The 15,730-nt window shown below is 39.6% G+C and overlaps 1 protein-coding gene across 9 annotated transcripts in view; it reads left to right on the top strand.

Annotated features, from left to right (window-relative positions):
- Positions 1 to 15,730, top strand: part of USP54 (ubiquitin specific peptidase 54) — a 118,997-nt gene that overhangs the window by 17,358 nt on the left and 85,909 nt on the right. For 2 of the 9 annotated variants that reach the window (XM_070432995.1, XM_070432994.1), the window contains exon 1: positions 8,598 to 8,616. The exons of 5 other annotated variants lie outside the window; for them this stretch is intronic. The gene's annotated coding sequence lies outside the window, so the exon portion shown is untranslated. Of the gene's footprint in view, positions 1 to 8,591; positions 8,617 to 15,730 lie in introns of those variants that run through there. 2 more of the 9 variants (XM_070432984.1, XM_070432993.1) reach the window with 2 other exon arrangements.

The raw sequence follows: 15,730 nt of genomic DNA, 5'->3' as shown, positions 1-15,730 counted from the left end.
CTCTGCTGTTAGGGTCAATTTGCACATTACCCTTTTATTATATAGGATAGAGGCCTGGTGCATGGGTGGGGGCCGGCTGGTTTGCCCTGAAGGGTGTCTTGGATCAGGGTGGGGGTTCCCACTGGGGTGCCTGGCCAGCCTAGGTGAGGAGCTGATGGCTGTTTGCAGGCTGGCCACGGCTGCGGGCTGGAAGCAGGTATCTGGGATTTATTTGTTTTCTATAATTGAAACTTTGTAGCCTTGAGTGGAGCTCAGAGCCGGCCAGGGCAGGCGGGAAGCTTGGCTTCCTCCATCGCCAGGGGCAACCCAAGCCTCCTGCTTGCTCCAGCTCCGTGGCTGCCGCCATCTTAGGTGGGTTAATTTGCATATTCGCTCCTGATTGGCTTGTTGGCGTGGCTTGTGGGTGTAGCAGAGGTACAGTCAATATGCATGTTTCTCCTTTATTAGATTAGATTCATAGAGTTGAACGGCCATCACCACAATCAATTGTAGAATATTTCTGTCATCCCCAGAAGAAACACTGTACCTATTAAAAGCTACTTTCTATTTCCTTTACACCTCTTCTCAACCCTAGGTAACCACAGATCTACTTTCTATCTCTATAGTTTGCCTATTCTGAACATTTCATATAATTTTAATCATATAATAGATGGTCCTTTGTAACCAGTTTTCACTTAGGATAATATTTCCAAGGTTTATATATGTTGTAGCATGTATTGTACTTCATTCTTATTATGGCTGAATAATATTAGACTGTATGAATAACCACATTTTATTTATCTACCAGTTGATGTATATTTGAATTTCCACTTTTTGGCTATCATGAATAATGCTGTTATGCACACTGTTGTATAAGTTTTTGAGTGCATATAAGTTTTAATTTCTCTTAGCATATATCTAGAAGTAGCATTGCTGGGTCATATGGTAATTCTATGTTTAATCTTTTGAGCATCTGCCAGACTGTTTTCAAAAGTGTCTGTACCATTTTACATTTACACCAGCAATTTAGGAGAGTTTAGATTTCTCCACGTTTGTGCCAACTCTTGTGTGAAGAGGTATCGCATTGTGGTTTTGATTTTCTTTTTTTAAAAAAATATATTTTATTGATTTTTTACAGAGATGAAGGGAGAGGGATAGAGAGTTAAAAACATCAATGAGAGAGAAACATCGATCAGCTGCCTCCTGCACACCCCCTACTGGGGATGTGCCCGAAACCAAGGTACATGCCCTTGACTGGAATCGAACCTGGGACCCTTGAGTCCGCAGGCTGACGCTCTATCCACTGAGCCAAACCAGTTAGGGCTGTGGTTTTGATTTTCATTGTGTTGTTTTAATTTAGTTAATCTGTGTTTGTTTGTTATTGTGGGGGAGGAAGAAATTTTCCTCTACTTTTATGGCCTTTTCCATAAGAATCAACATAAGACAGATTAATAAGAGAAAATAACCAAATTTAGTTGCATATGTACATTTGGAAACCTCATATACATGAGAGGTTGAGAGACAGAAAATTAAAATGTATGGCAATCTGAGCTTAAGGTTGAGGTAAGGCGCCTGAGCTTCAGAGGGAGGAAGGTCGTTCTTAGTGCAGTAAGATGAGCAGAAGTTTAATAATTAGATGTTTGCCCTGCCCTATACATAGGTCATAAAAAGTTATTTCTGATAATAACCCTTATTATGAGCAAGGCCCCCAATTTAAATTCTTTAAGGGAGAGGTAAAAGTTTCTCTTGGGCCTGCAGGGTCTTGACTGCCTTCAGCTCAAAATAATCCAGTGTCAACAGGCCTCTTGGGGAGACCTGTTCTAAACCCCTTCATTATTGAGACACTATTTTTAGAATAGTTTTAGATATACAAAAAAATTGAGTGGATAGTGGAGAGAGTTCCCATGTGTCCCCATCCCAATAGTTTCCCCTATTATTAACATCTTATATTAGTATTATATATTTGTTGCAATTAAGGAACCAATAATGATATGTTATAGTTATCTAAAGTCCATAGATAATTCAGATTTCTTCCATTTTTATCTAATGTCTTTTTTCTGTTCTGTTTCCATCTAAAATTCCACATTACTTGTCATGTCTCCTTAGGCTCCTCTTAGCTGTAACTTTCTCACACTTTGTTTTTTGGTGACTTTAACAGTGTTGGGAAGTACTGGTCAAATATTTTGCAGGATGCCCCTCTATTGGAATTTGTCTGATAATTTTCTCATGATTAGACTAGGGTTATCAGTTTTGGGGAGGAAGATCACAGAGATAGAATGCCATTCTCATCACATCATGTCAAGGGTACATATTATCAACATGATTTATCATTGTTATTATTGACCTTGATCACCTGGCTAAGGCACTAGTTGTTAGGATTCTCTACTGTAAAGTCACTCTTCCTGTCTCTCTTCATATTCTGTTGTTGAGCAGCTTTTCATGTGTTTATTATCCATTTGTATATCTTTGGAAAAATGTATGTTAAGATCCTTTTTTTAATTGGGATTTAAAAAAAAATACCAATTCTAAAATTGGGTTGTTTTTATTACTTAGTTGTAAGTGTTCTTTATATGTTCTAAATACAAGTCCCTTACTAGATATACAATTTGCAAATATTTCCTCCCATTATTTGGGGTGTCTCATTACTTTTTTGATGATATCCATTGAAGCATAAAAGTTTTAATTTTGATGAAGTAAAATGTATCTATTTTTCTTTTGCTGTTTGTGTCATATCTAAGACTTTGCCTAACCCAAGAGCATGAAGATATATACTTATATATATTTTAATATGTTTTTATTGATTTTAGATAGAGAGGAAGGGAGAGGAAGAGAGATACCTCAATGTGAAAGAGAAACATCTAGGTTGCCTCCTGAATGTACCCTGACCGGGGATTGAACCCACAACCTGGGTATGTGCCCTGACCAGGAATCCAACCAGCGACCTTTCGGTACATAGGATGATGCTCAACCAATTGTCACACCAGCCAGAGCTTATATTTTCTTCTGAAATTTTATAGGTTTCGTTCTTTCATTTAGATTTTTTAAAAATATATTTTTTATTGATTTCAATAAAAAAATAAAATAAAATAAAATATATTTTTTATTGATTTCAGAAAGGAAGGGAGAGGGAGAGATAGAAACATCAACAATGAGAGAGAATCATTGATTGGCTGCCTCCTGCACACCCCCCACTGGGGATTGAGCCCACAACCCGTGCATGTGCCCTTGACTGGAATCGAACCCTGGACCCTTTAGTCAACAGGCTGATGCTCTGTCCACTAAGCCAAATCAGCTAGGGCTCATTTAGATTTTATTTTCCAATTTGGCCTCTGCTATGAAGCTACTCACCTCTCCTGTCTTTACGGCCAAAATCAACATTATCATAAGCATTTCAAAAGTAAAAAACAATAATAATGGTTTTGCTTTGGGTTACTCCAGGAGGGAGTCACCTTTGTTTTTCCTGGAGAAATTCTGTTTGTCTTTTAAGCAAATTGTTCTTTCATTAAATTGAATATTCTGCTGTATCCTACCCTGCTTGCTTATGGAGACCAATTATGAAAGGCTGTGGGATCTGACCAGATAGGACTTTTCAGCCTGTGTTCTTTCATCCCCTACCCCATTTCTCTTGGTTGCTTTATTTAAATCTTAAAGGTAGGTTCTTTCTGCTAGTATTATTTATATTTTTCCAGAGGCCTTTGTTATGGTCAAAGGTAGACTATAGGGGTGTAACATTGCCTGCAAAATACTTGAAAGAATATGACAAGTTTTGTTGAAGCACAGTTGTTTCAAAGTACTGCTGTAATTAGTCATCCAAAATTAGGATCCCTGGACATTTAAACATGACATCTTTAGAATGAGCATAAATGAATCAGAAGGCTTTTCTAAAATGAAAAGTCGCCAGTTTTATTCCAGGGTCTTAGGATTTGCCAATCAAAAACACTACCTGGTAAAGAAAAGAAAGAAAAAAGAAAAGTTGAGAGTTCTTATAGTAAAAAATATACTGTTGAGAAGAATCAGTCCTGCATTCTTAGCCTCTGAGTTGGTCTGAGATGGTAATCTTTCAGATGTCTGGTGGTCTGGATAATAGATGCTAGGTGGTCTAGACACGTGAGCATTTTCCCCTAAGTTCTCCATAGTGTTATCTATAGGATTTATATGTATCTCCAGGCATTGATGTGTGAATAAAAAAGGGACCACATGGCAGGCCTGACAAGCTTAGTGACCAAAAGTAATCACTTGGGATAGTATGATCATAAATTCCCAACTGGGCAGCATGTTGGGCAGTCAAGTCCCAGGTGTATGCTTCCTTAGAAAAGGTTAATGTTTACCTTGAGTGAATCCTGTCCATTGTTTTTGTGCATCTAAAATAACATACCCTTGGAATGTAAGTATCTACCTTTTCCAGACCTTTCTGAGGCATAATTGTTGGCTGTAAAATGGCACCAGGTGTTAGACTTTGGTTCAGCAACCTTGGTACTTGAGTTCTGGCTAAGATAGAATTCAGAGCCAAGACTCAAACTATAAGAGAAAGTTTATTTAGAAAGTCACAGAGGTCGAAGAAGTGAGCCACAGGAAACAAGTTACAGAAAGAAGGGCCCTTGGAGCTTAGGAGAGCGGGAGATACTGGCCTTGAAGATGAAAGAGGGAGGAAAGGTAAAGGCATGCTCCAGAAAGAGACGGAGCACACTCAGGGTCCCTGTCTTAAGGGCTTTTACCTGGAGGTCTCAGGGGAGGATCTCAATAGAATATTCATCAGCTTTTTCAGGTGTGCCCCTCAGGGTCATGGTCTCCACGGATTTGTTGGTGCCAGGGCAGGGGGCCATTTGTCAGTGCAGCTGGTCCTGATGTCAGCCATGGTGTCACTCTGTCTGATTTTGCTGCTTCTCTGGGTATGGAGCTGAAACACAGCTGAGGCCTAGATGTTATCTCCAGGGGTTAATGTTTAAGGGAGTGGTCATGCAAGAGCTTGTAGTTTTGCCTATCGCTAGGCACCCTGGGCTCTCTGCCCTGGTGACCCTCTGCACCTGGCCTATGGTTCGTGCTCTGCTCATGCCTATCTAACTACCTACTACATAACCACCCGAAGCAGGACTCCTCATTGTTATCTTGTTGCCCCATACCATCTCTATTTACTGTAAATGTTAAATGTTAACTCTCCTATACCCACCAATGTAAAATAAGTATGTATCTTTCCATTTTAGAGATTACTCCCACCTCCTTAATCTTAACCACCAGTGGATTTCATAACCTTCCTTGTTTCCCCTTTGATTCAATCCTTTGAGATTTTGCTTCCAGGCTGGTTCTTAGTGTGTTTTTTTTAGTTCATTTTTTTGGGGCACCTCCCCCCGGCCCCCCCCGCCCCTGCTGACAGATGCATAACTGAAAAGTTCAAAGTTTTCAGGCTAGTTAAAAGTAAAATAAAATCTATTCCTCATGCTTTAGCTCATTTGGTCTAAACCAGTTTTATCAGGATGATTATACAGACTCCATGTTAAGTCAGCTTAGCAATACTGACTTCATCTTATTTTCTTCACTCATTCCTTTAATCTAAAACCATATATATCACTCTCCCTCTTGACCTACCAGTCATGCCCAGGAAAGCTCCCCTAAAGGCAATTTGGCAAATTGGCACTTACCTAGAACAAATCTTTAGTTACTCAATTTATTTTGGGTGGAGAGGCTCAGTGCTTGATGCAGTTCTCTCTCTCTGAGACAGAATCTACTGTGCAGTCTTAAAAAGGAAATAAGAAATGTCCAAATACAACTTATGCAAGGAAGAATGTATGTATGAGAGTTTTATGTAAAACTAGAGGTTTGGTGCATGAAATTCGTGCATGTGTAGAGTCTCTAGGCCTGGCTGGTGATCAGGGTCGACTGGGGCCTTCCAGCTGCCGGCCAGGGCCTTTCTTTGTTCCGTGCCACCCCCTGGTGGTCAGCGCACATCATAGCGAGCGATCAAATTTCCCGTGTCCCAGTCGAACTCCCAAGGGAACACTTTGTATATTAGCCATATATATATAGTTTCTGAGGGGTTTCAAAAGAGATCACAAGCTATTAGGGTGAGATTTCCCCATGGGTAATCTACCTTCCCTGGCTGAGGTTTGGAAAGTCGTGTTACCTAGTTGCATTGTAATCAGGGTTGAAGCTCTTTAACTCTGCTCCAGTACTCTAGTTTTATTTGATTAGTTCCATAATGAAATATGTAACCATCTCTTAATGACTTAGAGAGCTTGACCTTGCTGTTTGCACATTTTTTCTTTGCATTAGCACTGATCAGTAGAGATGCTGTGCTTCACACTTGAAATGGCACTAACAGTCTCATCCCTACCCAGCACTAGAGCTGAGTTAAGAGTACTAATGTTAGTGAAAAAAGGAATACATTTTCCCCCTTTTAAAAAAATATTTTTATTGATTTCAGAGAGGAAGGGAGAGAGATAAAAACATCAATAATGAGAGAAAATCATTGATCAGCTGCCTCCTGCATGCCCCGCACTGGGGATATAGCCCACAACCTGGGCATGTGCCCTTGACCAGAATCAAACTGGGGATCCTTCAGTCCGCAAGTCAATGCTCTATCCACAGAGCCAAACCAGCTAGGGCTTTTTTCCCCTGTCTTTAAAAAAACATTTTTAGAGAGAGAGAGGAAGGGGGAGAGAAAGAGAAACATTGATTTGTCCATTTATTTACCCATTCATTGGTTTGTGGACGAAAGGGGCCACATGCTAACCTGACAAGCCCGGGGAAGGCCTGCATGGCGGTCTTACAAACTCAGAGACCTACAGTAACCACAAAGGATGGTCTGAAATTAAACTTTTAACTAAAAGCAGTTATGGTGGGTAGTTGTGTCCTAGGCTGGTATTTTCACTGACAAGGTCAACCTTTACCTTAACGGAGCCTCTGTGTCTTTTTGCATCTATAATAACATACCCTTGAAATGTCTGGGTAACTTGTAACTTCTCTTTTGTGGACCCCTTGGGGCACAACCTAATGTGATTGGACACCAGGACAGATACCACAAATTCCTTCATTGTTATCACGTTAATTGTTCCTGCACCCACCTAAGTATGTGTCTATCATCTTCCTTTTTATCCAATCCCAGGGGTTTCGTGCCCACCTCCCCCCTTGCTTTCTCCCACCTCTCTAGTCTATCACCAATGGATTTCATGTAACCCATGTCCTACATCCCTCCTTTGATTGCAATGTATAAATATTGATGTAACCTGCCATTCTCAGGAGCATTATCTCAATTCGTTGAGGTTCTGCTTCCCAGCATTTGTCGACAGTTTGGCTCAAATAAACTCACAAAAATTCTTTACAGGTTTGAATGTTTTTATGTTAACAAGGTTGATTCTTGTATGTGTCCTGACGGGGGTTCAAACCTGCAACCTTGGCATATTGGGACGACGCTCTAACTAACTGAGCTACCTGGCCAGGGCTTCTTTTTTCTTTAAAAAAATTTTTTTATGGGGGTATTTTCTTGTTGACAAAGTACTACTTTAATTTAGTATATTGTTAAAATGTAAGAGCTTAATTCGTTTTGGGCATTGCCTACATCTGTTTAATTTTACCAATAAATCTTAATTAAATATTTTTTAAACATAAACTCATATATTTTTTCTCAACCTATAGAAATACAACAGACCTTCATATTTGGCTAGGATTCTGCTGATGAGTTTTTTCATGAGTATGCTTATAAAACAACTCCTTTCAATAAAGCTGTTTTATAACTGGAGTGATACATAGAAGGGTGTGTTGGTCCTCTGGGGCTTTGTGCCCTGCCTACAAATGTAAGTTCTCGGCTGACTGATCACATGTTTGGGGGCAAGACCTTGCCTGCTGTTTGTTTTTGGTGATAGAACTTGGCCTCTTCCCTAAGAGAGGGGTGGAGATCTTTCTCTGTCCTCGCTTTTGGGTTGGGAACATTTGAGATCCAGTGCATTTAAAAATTGATTCTTGAACCCAACAGCTCAGTTTACACAACATTTTTTCTTTAAGAGTGTTCATTGTTTAAGAGAGTTGCAGGACTTTTGCCTGTTAAAATTATTTAAGTCCTGACAGTCTTGGAATTCTGAAAAAGGGATTCAAATAATGACATTGTTTTAGTTATTCGCCAAAGCACTATAAAAGTGTCTTTTAGTGCTCTTTTTGACTGTAGCGCAAAGGATTGTTTTGACTGCTGGCCCTCCTTTTGGAAGCAGCTGCCACCCTGCAAACCTTATTGTTATACTGCTGACCTTTGTCATCAGGAATGCCCCTGGAGGAAACAGCCTCCTAATTGTTTTTGTTAAGCCTCCATGAAGTTTGTGATTTATCCTTTCAAGTTACTTTTGGTTAGTTTCTTAAGTTTACTTTGTTTGCATTTAATTGGGGGCTCCACCTTTTCAGTTTTATCATGAATTGTCAGTGCCGAGTTCCTGGTAGGTGGTAAAAAGAATGACTCTTTCCCTGTTATCCTGTTCTGTGGGAAACCTTTGTGGTTTAGATTCACAGTTTCCCATTGTTGTTGGCTGCTGTTGTCTCCTCCCTCCGACCCTTCCCTCCCCACAACTCTAGCTCTTCCCCCTGGTCCCTCCCCATTCCTGTATCCCTTGCCCCACAAATGTCCTTGTGATTGCTGGAGGTTGAGTGTGCTTTGGGGTAAGCATTTTTCTTGTGGTAAAGTTGGGTAGATGAGGAATATAGGAAACTGGTTAGTCATTGTGAAGTGTTGCTTTTAACAGCAACATTTCAAACTCTGAAATTGAAGTTTTAGGGCTCTTAATTTTTAGGAGGCTTCATTCATGCTGACTATTGTTTCTGTTCTTCCCTTTTTTGTTTCAATTACCAAGGCTTTGATAATTTGATTTTTATTATTGGTTTAAAAAGCTATTCTCATAGATTTTCTTGAGCTTGTTAAAATTAAGGGCAAGGGTTTTGGGGTTTAATATTTTAAATTTCCTTCAAATAGAAGGTTATATGTAATTTTATACATATTTTCAGTATTAACATTGATAAAAGTAAAAATGAAGAAAAGATCTTATTTTGTGGCTAAGGTGGGAAGTAGCATTTACTTCCAGAATCAGAATGATTCTTTTTTCCTCTTAGCAGAATGTTGTTGGCAAAACTCACTAAGATTTTGGCAATATGTTGTCAAGTCTGGGAAATGGTTTTCTGAGTACTTCAGGATAACAGATGCTTCTGGGAATTATTTTTGGGAAGTTAGATTTGTTCATTAATACCTGCTCCCTAGAGGCGTGAGATCTATAATCCTTTGGAAAGTAAAATATTTAATATTTGAGTCAATATCACTTTCATATCATTCCATTTTCTTGGATTGTTTGTTTTGACCTTCAAAACAGAAACTGTGTGTGTGTGTGTGTGTTGTTATTTTTGACGCAGAATGGATGGTACTCTGGTATTTCAAGGAGTTGTTAAGTTGGAGCCTTGGGTTCTCCAGAAGTACTGCTAATTAAAAGCCATTTTCATGGTAGACATTGTGAGGAAAAACTTGTTCATGGGATTTTATTACTGTTCAGTAGTGATTTCCTGAGCTCCTACTATGTGGCAGGTATTAGTTCCTATGCTAAGTGCTTTGCTTCTAATTCCCACTACAGTCCTGCCAGCAGGTAGTACTATCCCCCTGGGAAGCAGTCATGCATAGGTAGAAAGAACATGGGGTGTTCTTTTTTGCAAAATGAGGAAAATAATCCCTGTTTGGTAGATCAATTGTGAGAATTAAAGATATACCATGTTTCGAGTGCCTAGCACTGAGTTGGTGTTCACTAAATGGTGTTTACTATTATCATAATTTTACAGCTGAAAGACCTGGAGAGGCTAAGTAACTTCCTGAAGTAAGTGGTAGAGCTAGAATTTGAACTGGCTCAAAACCTGGAGTCTGGTATGTTTTTGCTTGAGTATTGTCAAGGCTTTCAGAATAGATTTCAGTGGATCTCTGCCCATCCTTCCACCTCCTTCCCCTACAGAGGAGGTTTTTTTTGTGTTGTTTTTTTTTTAAATAGATGCCCTTCTTTCCCTAGTATCCTCTGTCACCTTCCCAGTCATGTGCTTGGTCTGTCACACTGGAGTTGCTTGTGCCATTCAGTACCAGTGTTCTCCCAGCAGAAATGAGTCAAGCTGGTGCAGTCAGTGGTTTCCCTTCCTATTTTCCTCCTGTTGATAGAGCCATCATGCTTTCATTATTGTTTGTGATGAAATAATTTGGGTAATGGTGTGTTGTAATGATTCATAAATAATGCATAGTTGCAACCAAGGATTTAAATTAAAAAGCTTTAGTGGTTTAAAAATTAGGGGAAAAAAATCTCTGGTTCTAAATTATTGAATCAGAGGATAATATAGGGCAACTTTATGGAACTCATAGTTATGATTTTGCTATCCTGGGGCCTAATATAATTGCTATTGATTCTCTTTCCTTTATCCACAGTTGTTAACTGATTGGGTATTAGCAATCTGTTTGAGAAAGAACGTTGTGTTTGTCCTACTGGTCATAGAGTGTCTTTCTTCCATAGACCAAACACGAGATACTGAATTGGGTATGATATGATTCAGACAGTAGATTCATGGAAGAGATAGATGACTGGTCGTGCTTATAAACTAAGTTATGTCTGAACAAAAAAATGTGTTTCGCAACACTTAGTTCTTCATTCATTCTTTTATTTAACTACTATTGAGCCTCTGTTGAGTGTAAAGCAATGTAACTTTTTACATTGTGGTCTAATAAAGTACTCATACACTGGTTAAATACTGGTTAATAAAGTTCCTGGGAGGGAGAGATTAAGTCCCAGTTGGTGGGAAGTGGTATTTAGACAATCCTTTGGAAAATGAGTTAATATAAATGACTATTCCTTCCTGATAGGGTGTGACTGTTGTTAGTATCTAATATTATAATTTGCCAGCAGAATGTCTTTCTCAAGCAGTTTTACTGAGTGAAAAAGATTAGCAGCACTAGGTAGGACTGGGAAGGTCGAGGTGGAGAAGAAGGTAATATAGACAGAACAAATCTTGTTTTGTGTGTTTTAAGGGTGATAGCGGTATATGAGGTTGTAAATGTGCATGGGTTAAGATTGTGGAAGGCCATGTAAGGCCAAGTAGGTTTTCTATAATTAAAAACAAATGTTTGTTGTTGATTTTAGAGAGAGGAAACGGGGAGAGAGAGATTGCCCCAACCGGGGATGGAACTTATGATCTGGGTATGTGCCCTGACTGGGAATTGAACCCAACCCGGTCACCTTTTGGTGTACAAGATGAAGCTCCAATCAACTGAGCCGCACTGGCCAGGGCAAGGCCAAGGAGTTTTGATAGTATTTCATCATTAAAGTTTTCTGAGCTAAATAGTGATTGATTTGAGTCTGCTCTGGGCAATATTTTATAAATAGAATTAGAAGAGGAAGAACAATTTGAAAGTTATAATACTTAGATGAATTGTTTTGAGACTGCATTATTTTTAGAATACATTTCCCTCAATTTTATAATTGCTTTGGGTTGATGCTATCAGTTATAATTTAATCTTATGGAATTTTTATGGTAAGTGTATGGATGTGTTAGTAAGAAAGAAGGGAGAGAGGATGGGTATAGCGGATGGTCAGTCATCATAATCATAGCTACTCTTTATAGAACTCCTATTTTCTACTTGGCCCTAAGGTATTTTGCATGTATAATTTGTTGAATACTCTCAACAAATTGCATTTATTATAGATAGTAAATGACGGAAAGTGATGGAGCAGGATTGGAATATAGATTCATCATCATCATCATCAAAAAACATTTATGCCTCACTAAATACTAGGTACTGGGCTAATTATACATATACTATACTTTATTTTATTAATTTGCATAATAATCCTATGTGATGGATCTTATTTATTAGTCCCATTTTGCTGATGTAGTGCCTGGGAGACTTCAATACTGATTCAATAACTTGATTAAGATGACACAGTTGTTAGGTGATGAAGTCCAGACCTGTTTTACTTTGCTAACTCTGGGTCTCTAATTCTAACTCTGGGTCCCTAAGTTGTATAATTCACGTTATATTCTTTGGGAATGGTACACCTTGGATCTCCACTATGAGCATGGTGTTTCCTGATGTTATGCAATATGGTTGGCCCTGCAGAGGCTGCATTTTTTTAAAAAATAACCTTATGATTATTTATTTTTTAAATGTTTATTTAAAGCAAGAGAGCTGGGGGGGGGGGGGGAAGAGAGAGAGAGAGAGAGAGAGACATTGATTTGTTGTTCCACTTATTTATGCATTCATTGGTTGATTCTTGTACGTGCCCTGACTGAGGATCGAGCCAACAACCTTGGGTGCTGGGATGATGTTCTAACCAACTGAGCTACCCAGCTAGGCCTCAGAGTCCATACTTTTAAAAAATATATATTTTTTAATTGATTTCAGATAGGGAGAAGGTGAGAAAGATAGAAACATCAATCATGAGGGAGAATCATTGATAGGCTGTTTCCTACATGCCTCCTACCGGGGATCGAGCCCACAACCCAGGCATGTGCCTTGACCTGGAATTAAATGGTGACCTCCTGGTTTTTAGGTCAGTGCTCAACCACTGAACCACACCAGCTGGGCTCAGAGGCTGCACTTTTAACCATTATGTTCTTTTTACTATCATGCTGCATCCTTTAGATAAGTCAGTAAATTATATACTAGTATACAGCTCCGGATCTTCATAAGGAGTAGTTAAGTAGCCTCCAATTGTCATTTCTTAGTCCTTAAAGTTTGTCACTTGTAACAAAGTGAAACATGTTTTCTTGTCTTTTTACTTTGTTTTTCTACTGGTTTTGGACCAATTTATTGTAGATGACATTTTCCTAAGTTCTTATGAAAGGAAAAATAAAGCTTTCTTTTCTTTATCAGCATACAATTCTTGTTGTACATGATGTAATAATTTGAAGTTGCCAGAGACCAACCCTCAGAAAATCATTTGAGTTGAGTAATTGTATTCACTAGGGAGTTTGAGATAACCAGCCCATGAATCAACAAATCACTTAGGTTTTTTTTAATGGTTGTAGATGGTTATCTGTCTTTATTTTCAAGCTTGAATCAGAAGGAAATATTAATTCAATTGATATAATCTCCATTAGAAAAATTTGTCTGCAGTATCTCAAACTGAATATGGACCTTTTGGGGGCTCTTTTATTTAAGGAGAATCAGAATTTATCAGGTTGTTGGAATTGATTGTTCTAGGTACTTACCCATCAAACAGCAAGTTTTCTCTTTTAGTTAAATTTTTAATGATTCAATGTCTGTTATATTCAACCTCTGTTTGGAATAAAAAGCTGTTCTTATGGAATATATAATGTTATATAATGTAGTCCATGTACACGAATAACATGGGGGAGGATGGGAATGCTGTAATCTAAGCCCCACTTGCACTGAGAGCAGAGAAGATGAAATAAATGAAGAAAATGGAAAGGTGAGGGAGGGAGGGAATCTGAGAACGCTTTTCATGTAGCTGTTCCTTGTATAATAGTTATTATTTTTAAAAAGAAAAGGAGAGGAAAGGCACTCCAGGTAAAGGCATTATTAGAGACCAGACACTGAGGAAATAGAGTGCAGAGCATATTCATTATACAAAAAAGAGTCAAGTTTACTTGGTGTGGAGGAAGAGTGAGAAGCACGTACTAGGTGCTAGGTGAAATGTCTGATCAGTGAGTGAGTGAGTAGAAGATGTAGCTAGACGTGGAAGTAACATCTAATGTTTCTCATATTTGTGCAGTTGCTAGACATTTAATTAAATCTTATAAATTAGTGATTTTACTGGTAGAATATCCTATATAATAAAAGGGTAATATGCAAATAGATCGAACGGCAGAACCACCGAACAACCAAAGTGTAATATGTTAATGATATGCTAAGGTTGCTCAACCGCTCACCATGACGTGCACTGACTGCCAGGGGGCAGACAGTCGACCAGTCGCTATGATGTGCACTGACCACCAGGGGGCAGATGCTCCGACCGGTAGGTTAGCTTGCTGCTGGGGTCCGCCAATTAGGACTGGGCGAGATGGGTTGGATACGCCCTGGAGCCCTCCCATGGCCCCTCCCTGACCCAATTGTGCACTGGTGGGGGTTCCTCAGCCTGGCCTGCACCCTCTCGCAATCCAGGACCCCTCGGGGGATGTCAGAGAGTCGGTTTCAGCGCATCCCACAGGCCACTCCCCTTGGGAGGGCACCAGACACAGGGCTCATGGCTGGCGAGTGCTGGCAGCGTGAGCCTCTCCCCATCAGGACTGACTGGGTGTGAGCCTGCAGCAAGCACAGTGGGGCCGGGATGAGTGGGAGCGGCAGGTAGGCATTGAACTGTGGGTTTCAGCCCGGTCCCTGCAGGCCACCCAGAGGGACCCCACCTGGCCATGAATTCGTGCACCGGGCCTCTAGTGTGAATATAAAAATATGGGAATGTAAACAATTCACAATCAAGAACATGAATCCATTTTTAAGAAGCTGTCAAAATAGGTCTGATTGACTGCTTTAAAGGTTTTTCTTTCTTTAAGTTTGCTATTTGTTTATGTTTTTACCCTGTTAGCAATAGAATAGTGGACAAGAAAAAATTATGGAAAATAAACTTGTGAAAAACCCATCCATTGCCCTGGCTGGGTGGCATGGTCGGTTGGAGCATTGTCCTGTACCCCAAAAAGTAGTTGGTATCTTTAAAAATAACTTAGTTGGTATGGAAAAGCCACTGGAAATGGCTTGGGTGGACCGGTGAGTTGGGTAGGGTGGAGTCTCAGGGAATCACCAGGGCAGGTGAACAGTGTTAATCAGGTTGATGAAGACTCAGATATGGTGCCCACCTGCCAGCTCTATCAGGAGAGGGCTTAGCATAGGAACAATGGCCTCTGCCAGCACTTCTTTCTGGGAGAAAGCTAAACCTGCAGACCTTGCTGCAGCGCCAGACAATTCAGTTCTTCCCTTCATGTCCCTGGTGCCTTTTGAGATGCTGCCCCAGCACTGCAGCTCAGAGGGAGTGAGTCCAAATAAGTCCATATATGGTCCCTTTAAGAAAAATGCCCAGCACTTAAGCCGATGTCTTACTCAGCCCCCCCATTGGTATTCTCAGCCAGAAGTTATGGGGACTAGGCTTCCTGGCACTGGAACCTTGGGATGGGGGGCTTGGTCTGGGGCTGGAACACCTTGCTCCTCAGGAGGGGACCTCTGCAGCAGGGATATCTCTCCTGATTTTTAACCAAAGGTCACAAAATTTTCTTCTGTCTTTTAGAATTTTTAGTTTAGGTTTTCTATTTAAGACTATGACCTAAATGGTTGATTTCTTTCACCAATGTTTTGTAGTTTTCAGCATATAGGTCCTACATATATTTTGTTACATTTATACCTAAGTATTTTATATTTTGTGGTATTATTGTGAATGGTACTTTAAAAGAATTTAAATTTCCATTTGTTCATTGCTAATATATAGAAACCTTAGTTGACTTTTTAAAAATAGACTTTGTATTTTGTGACCTTACTGACCTCACTTAATAGTTCTTAGAGGTTTTATTATTATTTTTTGTAATTTCCTCAGAATTTTATAATGTAGAACATCATGTTGCCTGTTAATAAAAGCAGTTTTATCTTCCATTACAATCTATATATTTTTAAACTTCTTTTTCCTTGTCTGTTGCACAGGCTAGGGCCATGGAGGGCAAACCACGGCTCGCGAGCCACATGTGGCTCTTTGGCCCCTTGAGTGTGGCTCTTCCACAAAATACCGACTTCTGCGCATGGGCCACGAAGTTTCAATCG

The sequence above is a fragment of the Myotis yumanensis genome, unplaced genomic scaffold (assembly GCF_028538775.1).
Source record: "Myotis yumanensis isolate MYYU_CA2020_CCGP unplaced genomic scaffold, mMyoYum1.0.hap1 SCAF_13, whole genome shotgun sequence".
NCBI lineage: Eukaryota > Metazoa > Chordata > Mammalia > Chiroptera > Vespertilionidae > Myotis > Myotis yumanensis.
This window is presented reverse-complemented; position numbering and strand designations above follow the sequence as displayed.